This window comes from Bos mutus, chromosome 16, assembly GCF_027580195.1.
Source record: "Bos mutus isolate GX-2022 chromosome 16, NWIPB_WYAK_1.1, whole genome shotgun sequence".
Classification (NCBI taxonomy): Eukaryota; Metazoa; Chordata; class Mammalia; order Artiodactyla; family Bovidae; genus Bos; species Bos mutus.
This window is the reverse complement of record NC_091632.1, coordinates 59,682,482-59,695,355: the sequence shown is the minus strand read 5'-3', so window position 1 is coordinate 59,695,355 and position 12,874 is coordinate 59,682,482. Positions and strand designations below refer to the sequence as shown.

The 12,874-nt window shown below is 36.0% G+C and overlaps 1 protein-coding gene across 2 annotated transcripts in view; it reads left to right on the top strand.

Moving 5' to 3' along the window:
- Window positions 1–12,874, top strand: part of DISP1 (dispatched RND transporter family member 1) — a 227,440-nt gene that overhangs the window by 118,394 nt on the left and 96,172 nt on the right. The gene's annotated exons all lie outside the window — the stretch shown is intronic.

Sequence of the window (12,874 nt, the reverse complement as noted above, 5' to 3'; positions counted from 1 at the left end):
CAAGGCAGAGACTGTGGATTTAAAGGAGTTCATTGATACTGAGTCCAGAGCAAAAGCAGGAACCATTGACCCAGGGGGTTACAGGTTAAGATGCACGTTTCTGAGAACCTGGATAGGAGCACAGAGGAGAAAAGGGTTCCCAATCAGTCTTGCTTGTGGCTCTTGCCGTGTTTTAGTGTGTATTCCTAGTCCTGTCTACTGCTTATTGTGAATCATTCTTGGAAACAAAATAAATATTAATAAGTTTATCCACATAGTCCACTTTGTATAATTCCAATGAGTGATGTCCCAAGAAATAACAAGTTTCAATAGCAAAATAAGTTCTTAAATTGGCGATTCAGACATGTGTTTCTATGTTATGTTATTAACCTGCTAGGAGATCCGAACATTATGTACTTCCCATACTGTCTAATAACGTTTAGGTTTCCAGTGTTTGGTATTTTCCACAGGCTATAATTATTTGTAAATACATTAACAGAACAAATGCAAAGAAATGTGAATGTGGCCATGTAATACTTCACCATGAAATCAGAATCTGATGTGTCATGTGAATTAGCAAAGCACCATAGTATAGTATGACTTACCAGGTGGCGCTAGCGGTAGAGAATCTGCCTGCCAATGCAGCAGATGCAAGAGACACAGGTTTGGGTCGGGAAGATCCCCTGGAGTAGGAAATAGCTACCCATTACAATATGCTTGCCTGGGAATCCCACGGACAGAGGAGCCTAGCAACCCCCATGGGGTTGCAAAGAGTCAGACACGACTGAGTGACTGACCACGCATGCTCACAAGTATAGTATATGGTTCCATTTACAGAGTTCTAGAACCGGCAAAAGTATTGTATGAATGCAGAAATGAGATCATTGATAGCCTTGAGTGGGATACACTGGGGAGATTGACTATAAGAAGGTACAAAAAAACTTTCTGTGGTGCTGGAAATATTCTGTAGTTTGACTGGGTTTGTAGGAACATGGATGTATCTATCCATTTGTGAAAATTCATTCTACTATATACTTAAAATCTGTACTTTCTATTGTGTGTTAAATTATATTTCAGTAAAGTTGGTTAAAAATAAGAAAATGATGAAATTGTTTTTAAAATAGTTAAAATATTGCTAGCATCTAGTTTTGTGTATTTTTGAAAAAGCATCTGTCACTTAAATTTATGGGGAGTTGGTCTGTATTTCTAGGATGCTTTATTAAACTTTCTGAGAGGCAATTCAATGATCCTGTCATGAATAATTTAATTTTGCACCTAATAGTTATAGTTAAATCCAGAAATAATGAGGTAGACCCCATTCCCTTGAGGAAACATTTCTTAACATCCATAGCTTTCACTTTGATTTGAATGTTTTTATATCTTAAAAATATGTACCAGTTTTATTATATTTACTCTGTTGTATTTTCAGAGGCTAAAGTTTTGGGGAGTTTTAGTCAAACTACACATGCCTTAAAAATAAGAGTATACCATTTTCGATTTACTTTCAAAAACATTCTAAATCTAATCTGAATCACAAGAATATGTCTTTTTCAATCCAAGTCTTAAATCTTCAGTCAGTAGTGCATTTTTACTGTCATTTTTTCTTTGGCTTTGTGTCTTGATGTCCTACAGATGAATTGTTGACATCCGATTTTCACTAGCCATGTTCTTTGAGGAAAAACATAAGCTTTCTTATTAAATCTTATTTGTAAAGTTCTGGTCACTTTCTCAGGGATTATAGCTCTTAGTAGATGGAAGAAATTTAACTGCAGGGACATAAACTTTGTTTTGAATGGAAAAAGTCCATACTAGCTGATATATTATAAAAGTTTAAACCAGTATCAAAGTTTCTTTTTCAGAGGTGGTAAAGAGAATTTTTTTTTTAATTGAGGTCATATAGCAGAGAAGGAAACACAATTATTGAAGTTTCACCTTTATTTTTAAGAATGTGGCATAGAGTGTTCTTTAAAGAGTAAAAGTGATTCTGTTGAAAAACAAACGGAAAATTCTTAGATAATTTATAACTTCATAATTTATAACTCTCCTCCTGCTGAATTTTTAGTTTAATAATAGCAATAATAATCTTTTTCAATTAAAAATGCCTAATGGCTTAAAACATGTTTAGACATGTCATCTCATGACCTACACATCAGAGCAGCTCACTGTGAAAGATATGGTTTTCATTTTTAACAGATAATGTGTGAGGTTGCATCAGGTTTGGCTGTATTACATTACTTTCATTCCCTTACATCTGTCTCCTATATATCTGAGCTCAGCTTTTGACTAGCTTAAATTAAATTATCCAGTTAGTGTACTTGGGTTTTTATTCTGGTTTTTCTAAGCACGCACTTAATGCTGAGTTAGTTTAACTCTTGTACTGTTTAGTCTTTAATGTTTCTGGAAAAAAGACTTAAATGTTTTCTTAGTAAATAAATTGTAAACACCTTTCAAAGCAGCTTCTATGTAAAATAACACTTTATATGAATATAGCCTTTTTTAGTTGATTCCGACAATAAGGCCATAAGAAAACCAAAGTTCACAGAAATTAAGTTTAACACAGTCTTTCTATGTCATTGTGCTCTCTCCCCTAAATTTCAACCTATTGATTTTAGAGGGGAAATCAAGAAAAAAGTGTCTCAGATTCTAATGCTAAGAAAAAGTTTAAAATACTTTTTAAGGTGATTTGCTTTCAGTATCTGCCTGAGAAAATTAGAACATGTCTTCTAAGTTGAGGAATTATCTGTGATTTTCAAGTTGTGAAATGGTCAATAGTAATTAAAAAATGGTTGAGAGTAATTATGAGCATTAATTCTGAATTTTATGTGGACCGAGTATGCAAAATAAAATCTCCATTTTAATTATGTGTTCGCTGCAAAGGGTGAGGGCCTTGTATTATATTGCCTGCCTTGAAGGAATGAGGGTATTTAATTAAAGCAAGAGGAAATTCAGTGTTACGTACTGTATAAAGCTGGCTTTTGCTGTAAGAAAAAATTTCAAAAAGCAATTGTTTAACACCCTCAAAGATTTCTGACTTTGAATTCAAATAATTATGAAGTTTAATAAAAGTATAATATATACTGTATAATTAAGAATTTAGTAAGATTAATTAAAATAAGTAAAATTCAAGTGGTTTAATTCCTAAAAGTACTAATAGGATTCATGTGTTGGATAGTATACATTTCCTTATTAACATAAATCCTGAGATTGAGATTGATAATACAATGGTTACGAGTTTAGGCTCAGGATTCAAACTGCCTAGGTTTGGGGGTCAGTCCTGCCACTTTCTCATTGTATAACCTGAGATAAGTTTTATTTTTCTCATTGAGAAATGAGGTTAGTCATAGTAATTGCCTCTACAGGTAACAATGAGGATTAAATGAGATAATATATGTGAAGAATTTATATCGTACATTCAAACTCAACATGATACAGTTAATGTGGATTATTATCTATGATATATGAGATACCTAAAAAGGAAATCCAGTTGATGAGTGGTTTTGACTTTACTGCACTCTTAAGTTTGTTGATTTTCAGTACTTCTGTTTTCTTTCTTCTGTTGGAAATCCTAGTAATGGATTAGTCAGAATATGGAAAAGTAGTGACTCTCAACAAATTAGCAAACTGGATGACACATAACTGGAGAGCAACACCCAAAATAACCAAGAACCTACTTTAAAAAAAAACAACAGACTTTATTTTTAGAGCAATTTTTTAAATTAACAGCAAAATTGAGAGGAAGATACAGGGATTTATCATACAACCCCTTTCCCCACACATGCACAGCTTCCTCGGCTTTCAGTACCCCCACCAGAGTAGTATGCTGTTACAAATGATGAACCTTTGTTGACACATCGTAATCACCTGAAGCCCAGAGCTTACATTACAGTTCACTCTTGGTGTTTACATTGCATGGGTTTGTATAAGTACTCATCATAATAGTATTATATAGAGTATTTTCTCTGCCCTAAAAACCTGTGCTTTGCCTTTTCATCTTTCCCTCCTCGCCTCAACCCCTGGCAACCACATTTTACTGTCTCCAAAGATTTGCCTTTTTCTAGAATGTCATATAGTTGGAACCAGTCAGATTGGCTCCTTTTACTTGCTAATATGAATTTAAGATCTCTTAGTTCTGTATTTTCATGGCCAGGCAGCTCATTCATCTTTAGGGCTTAATAATACTCCAATGTCTGGATGTACAGCAGTTCGTTTATCTACTCATCTACTGAAAGACATTTTGGTTCCTTCCAGAATGTACTTTTAGTGCATTAAAATAATTCACCTGAAAAATTAGAGAAAGGAGATCAAGATAAAATTAGTGAACTATGATCTCAATTGATCACAATATGATTCCAATTAGGTTAACTATGATCTTATTGTAAATAAGCTATTATCTCAACTAATTATATGAACAGAGAACTGAGGGGGAGCTGAAGTTAGGTGCTTTGTCTGGAGATTTGGGCAATAGCTCAAGGGAGATGTGGACCAAGAGAGGTTTTGGTTTGTTTTGTTATTTTAAAATGGGAAAAGTAAAAGCATGTTTGTAAACTGATGGGAATAGTCCACTAGAAAGAGAAAATTTTATGAGGAAAATGAAAATTGTTTGACAGTGTTCTTTAGTAGGTGAAAGTAATGGTATCTCGTACACATATGTCATGGTTAGCCCTAGATATGAGAACAGTTTACCTCCAGAAACAGAGGAGATGGCAGAAAATGAATTTGTGTAGGTGAGTAGCTGTGATGACAGGCAGCCTTGGAAGTTATCTTCTGATTGTTTGTGTAGTGAAATAGATACCCAGGTCATGAACCCAACATGAGGATAGAGAAGGATTTGTCAGAGGGATGAAGGGCCAAGAAAAGGTTTGAAATAGTCGTCTCTAAGAGAAAATACTAACAGTGACCAGAGACGAAAGATAGGTTTCGTACCAAGAATGAAAATTAATATTGACCCCAGACTTCTGGTGGCTCAGATGGTAAAAGTGTTTGCCTACAATGTGGGAGACCTGGGTTCGATCCCTGGGTCAGGAAGATTCCCCTGGAGAAGGAAATGGCAACCCACTCCAGTACTCTTGCCTGGAAAAATCCCATAGATGGAGGAGCCTGGTAGGCTACAGTCCATGGGGTCACAAAGAGTCAGACACGACTGAGCAACTTCACTTCACTTCAGACTTCTTGCTGCTGCTAAGTTGCTTTAGTCGTATCTGACTCTGTGCGACCCATAGATAGCAGCCCACCAGGCTCCCCCATCCCTGGGATTCTCAAGGCAAGAACACTGGAGTGGGTTGCCATTTCCCTCTCCAATGCATGAAAGTGAAAAGCAAAAGTGAAGTTGCTCAGTCGTGTCCGACTCTTAGCGACCCCGTGGACTATAGCCCACCAGGCTCCTCCATCCATGGGATTCTCCAGGCAAGAGTACTGGAGTGGGGTGCCATTGCCCTCTCCATCAGACTTCTTAACAGATGCCAAAAGGCTGTGGAATAATGTCTTCAAAGTACTGAGGAAAATATTTAAGAGTATGAGTGAAAAGAAGGCATTTTGAAATGTGGAAAGATTGAAGATATATACTATTCAAAGATTTTTGCCAAAAGAGCTACAAAAGCATATGTTTCAACTGGAAAGAAAGTGAACCCAGATGGAAAGTGTGAAATGCAAGAATCAATATGAGCGAAGAAAAATGGGTAAATATGTTGCTGTGTCTAAGTAAGCATTAATTGTAAACAGTAGGTTTTTTTTTTAAGTAAGTTTTAAAATGTAAAATTGTATATTTAAATATAACTACTAATACAATAACGTGAAGAATTTGGAACATAGCTTTTTATTTTATCAAGTACCTGAGTTACTGTGTTTTCCCTTTAGGATGAGAGAGAAAACAAAAGCTCCATAAGCTGGTTTTAAAGATCTTGTGTTATTTAGACTGGAAAGGAAAAAGAGTCTGTTTATTCCTTTCCCTAATCAGGGAAGATGAAGCTAATAGTTGTTGGACATTGGCTGAAAAATATTCTCATGTCCTTTAGATAAAGGCCTACACATCCTTAGAAATCACTTGAAACATGGAAGGTGTTGGATTACCTGCCATTGTGAAGTTTTTCGTCTCTTATTTTTCCAAAGCTAGAAAGTTATCTCCAAAATATATTTATGGGAGCCTTCCTAAGCCTCTGCTCTTAAGTGATCATTCAGTGTTTGGTCTGTTACATTGTAAGTCATTACTGAGCCATTTATTGTTATGTATATACTAACATGTTTTTAGACTTTTTCATTCTCAATTAACATTAGCATTCTTTTTAAATTGATTGATTTTTACTTTTGGCTGTGCTGGGTCTTTGATGCTGTGTGTGGGGTCTCTCCAGTTGTGGTGAGCAGGGGCGTACTTTCTAGTTGCAGGGTGCAGGCTTCTAACTGTGGCTTCTCTTGCTGTGGAGCACGGCCTCCAGGTGCACCAGCTTCAGTAGTTGAGCGTGAGGGCTCAGTACTTGTGGCCCATGGGCTGAGTTGCCCTGTGGCATCCGGGATCTTCCCAGACCAGGGATTGAACCAATGTCCCCTGCACTGCAAGGCAGTTCTTCACCACCGGACCACCAGGGAAGCCCAATACTAGCATTCTTGATGTTCAAAAGAGGCTAAAAGTTCATTTCTGAAGTCTTTTCTCTTATTATGGTACTTATATTAAATTTAGAAGGAATAATTTATCTTTAATTTATTCAGGAGCTCGTGTCCTAATAAAGTGATTTCTACTTATTATATTATTGGAATAGTTTATTAACCTTATTAAACTATATTTTACTATGTTACTAGAAAAATATAAAGTATACTCATGCTGTGAGTGATGTATGCTGGTAAATGCAAATCCTAATTTATGTTGAGGCTGATCTTATTGACATTTTAGATGAGGATTTAATTGTTAATATTTCTAAAATAAAGAAATTAAATAGCTGCCATAAACCCTTTTAGGAACAAGTTGGAACATAAAAATGCAAAAATGGATTATGACATAGTAAGTGTTCTGTTGGGTTAACATTTTATTTTAGTATTAGTTGAATGATTTAAGAAAAATTTCTTCCCTTCAATGTTAATTCCAAATCAGGCTAGTATGAAATACATGTTAGTAATGCTCAGAATGGAAAATATACACCTGTGGTAGAAGAATATGTCATAGTAAATATGTTTATACAGCTGTGTGGTAATGTTAGTTATTACAGAGTACATTTACAGAATCATGTAATGAGACTCATTTTCAAACAACCATTAACTTCGGCATAGAAATAGCTAATTAAAGAATAACTTCATTTTTCAGATGCAGACTATATAAGCAGTATCTAGCATCACTGTAGCTATCTGCAAACTCTGAATGCATAAGTTTGATTATAAGTATATGTTAGCTAATTTCTGAGACATTACAGACTTCTATAAGACTATGTTTTATTTATAATTTATGTTTTCATTGAATATAATGCCTACTCTTAGTACCAGACTGAGTTTCCATTAAACTTTATTGCACTTACATGGACTCTTCTGTCATGCTTTAATAAAATTATAACATTGATTTAATTGGGTCTGTGTGAAAGCTTCTTTTAGCATTAATAATTCCATTTATTCCATGGGGTTATTAGTTTTGGATAACTTGTATGACTTCATTCAGATTTGTGCTAGAATATGAATAAATATTATTTAAAATTTAAGTAAGCATGAGTAAAAGCAAATTTTAAAATGTACTCATAGGACTTTGAGGATTTAAGAAATATTTGATTCAAAAGAGTGAGTAAAATGTTACCATTAAATATGTATTGCTATAGTGTTATCTATAGAAATATTTTATATGAAAAATTTAAAGGGCATTGAGTAGTTTCATCCTTTTGTCTAACTTCTGAGCAATTGTTGTGTGATCTGTGAAACTCCAGAGACAACAAGATGTAAGGTTTATTTTCTGCCCTCAAATATTTCAGTTTTCTTTTATCTGTAGAGAATACCAAGCATCAACTTGTAACTACTAGCACTTACTTTTTTTTTTATTTTATTTTATTTTTAAACTTTACATAATTGTATTAGTTTTGCCAAATATCAAAATGAATCCACCACAGGTATACATGTGTTCCCCATCCTGAACCCTCCTCCCTCCTCCCTCCCCATACCATCCCTCTGGGTTAGCACTTACTTTTTTAAAGCCTATTACGTGAGAAGAAGATATTGCAAATCTATTCAGCTTATACGTAATGGCATCTTTTATTAAACCCTTAACTCTTTTTACAGTAGATTCTAACTTATAAGAGGATCCCCTATCCCTTCTCCAGAGGATCTTCCTGACCCAGGAATCAAACAGGGGTCTCCTGATTGTAGGTGGATTCTTTACCAGCTGAGCTACCAGGGAAGCCCTTATAAGAGGATAAGGAAAGAGAGTATAGTAAGTTCATTGTATATCCATTTCCACTTCTGGAAAAACCACTTCAAAATGCTTTTGGGGGGTCAGAAGTTTTTGATTGTTTAAGGAATCTAATTTCTAAGAGAGATTTAGAGTCATGGGGTATTTGGTGTTGATTCAAGGTTAATTATGGAAGATTTAACCTCAGCTTTTTTCACAGCACCAAGCATAGTAACTAACCCATAGAACCCACTATGGTGGTACTTCACAAATATTTATTGAACTACTGAATGAATAAATAACCATTCATTAAGAAAATAGTAAAAATTTATTGGCAGAAAAAGAGAACCTCCTTGCAGAGGGTGAACAAAAGTGGCAGAATTGTGAAAGGGTTTGCTCGGTTGGACAAGAGATGAGGTCAGAATGAATGAGGAATCTGATTTATAGAGGGGCTAACATTAAATGGAGTAGCTTTAGTAAGAGAGTGGTAGATACTACATAAATGTCTGGTCTGAGGAGAATTCATTTGATTAGCTTTGTTAGTTCAGTCGCTCAGTCGTGTCCGACTCTTTGCGACCCCATGTATCGCAGCACGCCAGGCCCCCCTGTCCATCACCAACTCCCGGAGTTCACCCAGACTCATGTCCATTGAGTCAGTGATGCCATCCAGCCATCTCATTCTCTGTCGTCCCCTTCTCCTCCTGCCCCCAATCCCTCCCAGCATCAGAGCCTTTTTCAATGAGTCAGCTCTTCGCATGACGTGGCCAAAGTACTGGAGTTTCAGCTTTAGCATCATTCCTTCCAAAGAACACCCATCAGCTTTGTAGGATATAGTAAAAAGGGAAAGAAGCTAGAGCAGTGCTTCTCAAAGTTGGCGCCTCATCTAGCCGTTTCAGCATCCTCTAGGAGCTTGTTAGAAACGTAAATCTCAGGGCCCTAGCCTGAAACTAACAAATCAGGATCTGGTGGGGAGTGGGGAAGGGGAAGACCCAGTGATCTGTGTTTTAATGGATCTTCTAGAGAATTCTGATATCAGTAGGCTCATCAGGTAACAGCTAACAGTCATGAGATTAGGAATTCTATAAAAGAGATGACCACTGAGGTCATTTCCAACTGTAAACTGAATGATATAACAATTTGATGACCTAGTGTAGCTGTGCTGAAATTACTAATCGCTGAATGTACAGAGTTTTAAATGAAGTAGAGATGTTTGTACTTTGGTGCAGTAACCTCGGACTTTCATCACTGCTGGTGGAAGGACACTTGTCTGTTTAGCCAGTAGTAACTGAAGACTTACTTGTGAAGTATAATGTCAATTTTTTTATGTTATGGTGGGACCAAAACTAGCTCAGAGCAGAACAATACACTTCCATTTGCTGTGTTTATTCTCCTAAAAGGTAAACTTCTAAGTCAGAGAGGTCCTATGATGGACAGAGAATTAAAGGCAATTGGGTATTTTTAAACATTATTTCTTTTGAAATCAATAATCTAATGAACTTGCTTTCTCTGTACCAAGCATATGTCAGTGAAAAATAAAATCAGAAGACCATTTCCAAAATCAAAGACCATTTTCTCTTGGCCAGTGCTCAAGACCCTGGATGGATTTTTTTATTCTTTGACCTTTTCTTTTTCTTTCTTTCTTCCCCTCCTTTTTTTTTTTTCCTTTCTTTAAGGATACTTGGGGATAATAGCTCTACTTTCTGTGATGTTATTGTACTACACTTTGTAAATGTATTGTATCCTGTTGTTTCTTGGTGTGCTTTGGAATACCTTTTCTTCTTCCTTAGAGTATACTCCTCTTACAAAAAAGCTTCTTGGGGTGAGTTTCTTCTGGGAATGATATGTGAATGAATTTGCTAAATGAGTATGGATTGATGCATGTTAATTTCTGTTTCTGATTCAAGATAAACTTTTCTTGGAATGATATCACCATTAGTATATTGTATGTAGAGAACAAAGGGATTCAGGAAGAGATAAATCAGACACTATGGTTAGTGTTTTATGCCAATTAGCTCACTCATTTTCTTAAAATTATAACTATTTCAAGCTTATTATGAATTACACAGAAGTTATCACATTCATGTGATTGACATGCACAGTATGGTTATTTTTAATCAGAGCAAATAAAACATATTCTACTATGATTGTTTATGAATGTGTTAGTGCTCCTCTATTGTGATTCAAGATTCCATTGACATATTTTCATATATACACATTTATTTGTACTTTTTGTGTGAAAGTTACTTATTGAGAATCTCTTCTATGTTTGGCACCATACTGGGCACCGAGGTTCAGACAAAAGACACAGGAGAGTTCTGGTCAGGCTTGGTCCAAATGACCTGTTTCAACACCATCCTCCACATGGCAGTGGCCGAATATAAAAAGAACAAAAATGTCATAGCTGACTCAAAATCAAAACAAACATCTCAGATGACCTGAAAGTGATCAGAAATAGAAAGTTGTTGGTACGACCGGAACTGTTAGCCTGCCAAGCTCCTGGCCAGAAGGCAGAAGGTTGTTCAGCTGCTCCTCAGAAGATGGGAAAGGAGCCAAGCTTATTGCTTAAAGGAAGGAATGGAGTGAGGAGAACCCTTTCTCCCCAGCCTGATTTCCATTATTGTATCTGAAGCCTGAAAAGTTGCCAGCACTGCCAACTTTGGGAAACCATAGTGTTGTTAGAAGCTTTGAGTTAAATGGAGAAAGTAGGATAAAAGCACAGTTTAATGATCAGAAACTGAGTTATTTTGTCTGCTGGCTCTATATATCCCTAATATCACCGTAGAGGTGTAGTTTTTAAATGTTATCGTCTGGACTGTTTTAGAGCTAAGAATTGTACAAAATCAGGCTAGGAGAGGGAGCAAGTGCAAGCAACTGCAAAAACAATTGTCAGGAGAGGGGAAGAAAGGAAAACTGGGTTAAAACAAAATAAAAAATACTCCCATTAAAAAATGAGCCTGCAGTACCAAAAATACAAGTTTAAAACTCCCCCTCCGCCAAAAAAATTTTTTTAATTAGAGTTGAATTCACTACTATGCAATTTTAACGAAGGTTGTAAAATAAGTATGTTCAAAGAGCAGAGGAGGTAATATCTCAGATTTTCCAGAATTGCTGAAAGCTATGAGTCATCACATCAAAAGTGTACCCGGGTACTAAACAGGGTTGTTGTTGAGTCACTAAGTCGTGTCCGACTCTTTGTGACCCCATGGATTGTAGCCCTCCAGGCTTCTCCTGTCCATGGGATTTCTGGAAAGTTCATGGGATTTCCCAGGCAAGAATACTGGGGTGGGTGCCATCTCCTTCTCCAGGGGATCTTCCCGACCCAGGAATCAAACCCGAGTCTCCTGCATTGCAGCTGGATTCTTTACCCCTAAGCCACCACAGAAGCACCCCTTACCCCCACACTAAACAGGGTAAATAAAGCTAAATCCACATCAAGAAACAATAATAGTAGAACTACAGCAAACAAAGGAGAAAATACTAAAACAGTTGGGAGAAAAAGGCTTTACCTAAAGGGACTTAGTTAGACCTATACTAGGTTTCTCATTGGTAACATAGATGCCAGAAGACAGAACTAACAGCTTCAAAGTTCTGTTAGAATAGATAGACTTTTGTATTCTGCTAAAGTATTATTCCAGAATGATAGCAAAATTAAGAAAATTTCAAGTGTATAAGAGTGTTCACTGTTCACCTAACCTCCTGAGAAGAAATGCTAAATTAAAGGTGCACTCAACAATCAGAAAAGTTATCCCCAGAGGAAGGGTGTGGGCACAAACACAAAACAGTCCTGAAGTTGATTAAATATGTCAGCAAGGTGTAGGAATCCTGTCTTTGAGAATGTATGTACATAATATATTAAACAAGAACATTAATTATCCTCACTACAAAAAAAATGTGCTATTATAACACTGTGAATATTCAATACATGTTATAGAAACCAGTTGTTTGGTAGACAGAAGAGAGAATGATCTCTGTGAGGCAGAGCAGTCTAAAAAGAGAAAAGGAAATTTACCTGTACCTTGAAGAAATAGGTAGAATTCAGCTTTGTCAATGTCGTGGAGGTGAGCAGGGAGAGAGAAGGAGCAATATGAGCAAATTGTGTGTAAGTGATAAAGTTGAGAATAGTTTGGCTGGGCTTGAGAATTTATGTAAGAGCATGATTGGGAAGGTTCTTTTTAACCCTTTGGAACCCTTCTGGTAGGCAAGGGGGAATCTCTGTATTGAGAGTAATGGGATGGCATCGTTCTTAAAAAGTTGACTTTGTCTAGTCAAAAATCTAGTATTTGTACTCTATAAATGATCTATATACATTTCTTTAAGATTTAATAGTAATTGATTTAGTGGCTTTCCTTTTTTTTTTTTTTCCGGTCAATTCTTTTTTCTCAAGCTGTGTTTTCTTTTTTCCTGATGATTAGGTTATTTGAAAGCCTCCATCTCTCTTATGTTATTTTAATGTACAGTTAAACCTATTTTTCATTTTGTCCCAAAGTTGATCTTTAGACTGAATAAATGCTCTCTAGGTAACAGTAAAGGTATCATAGTATCAGA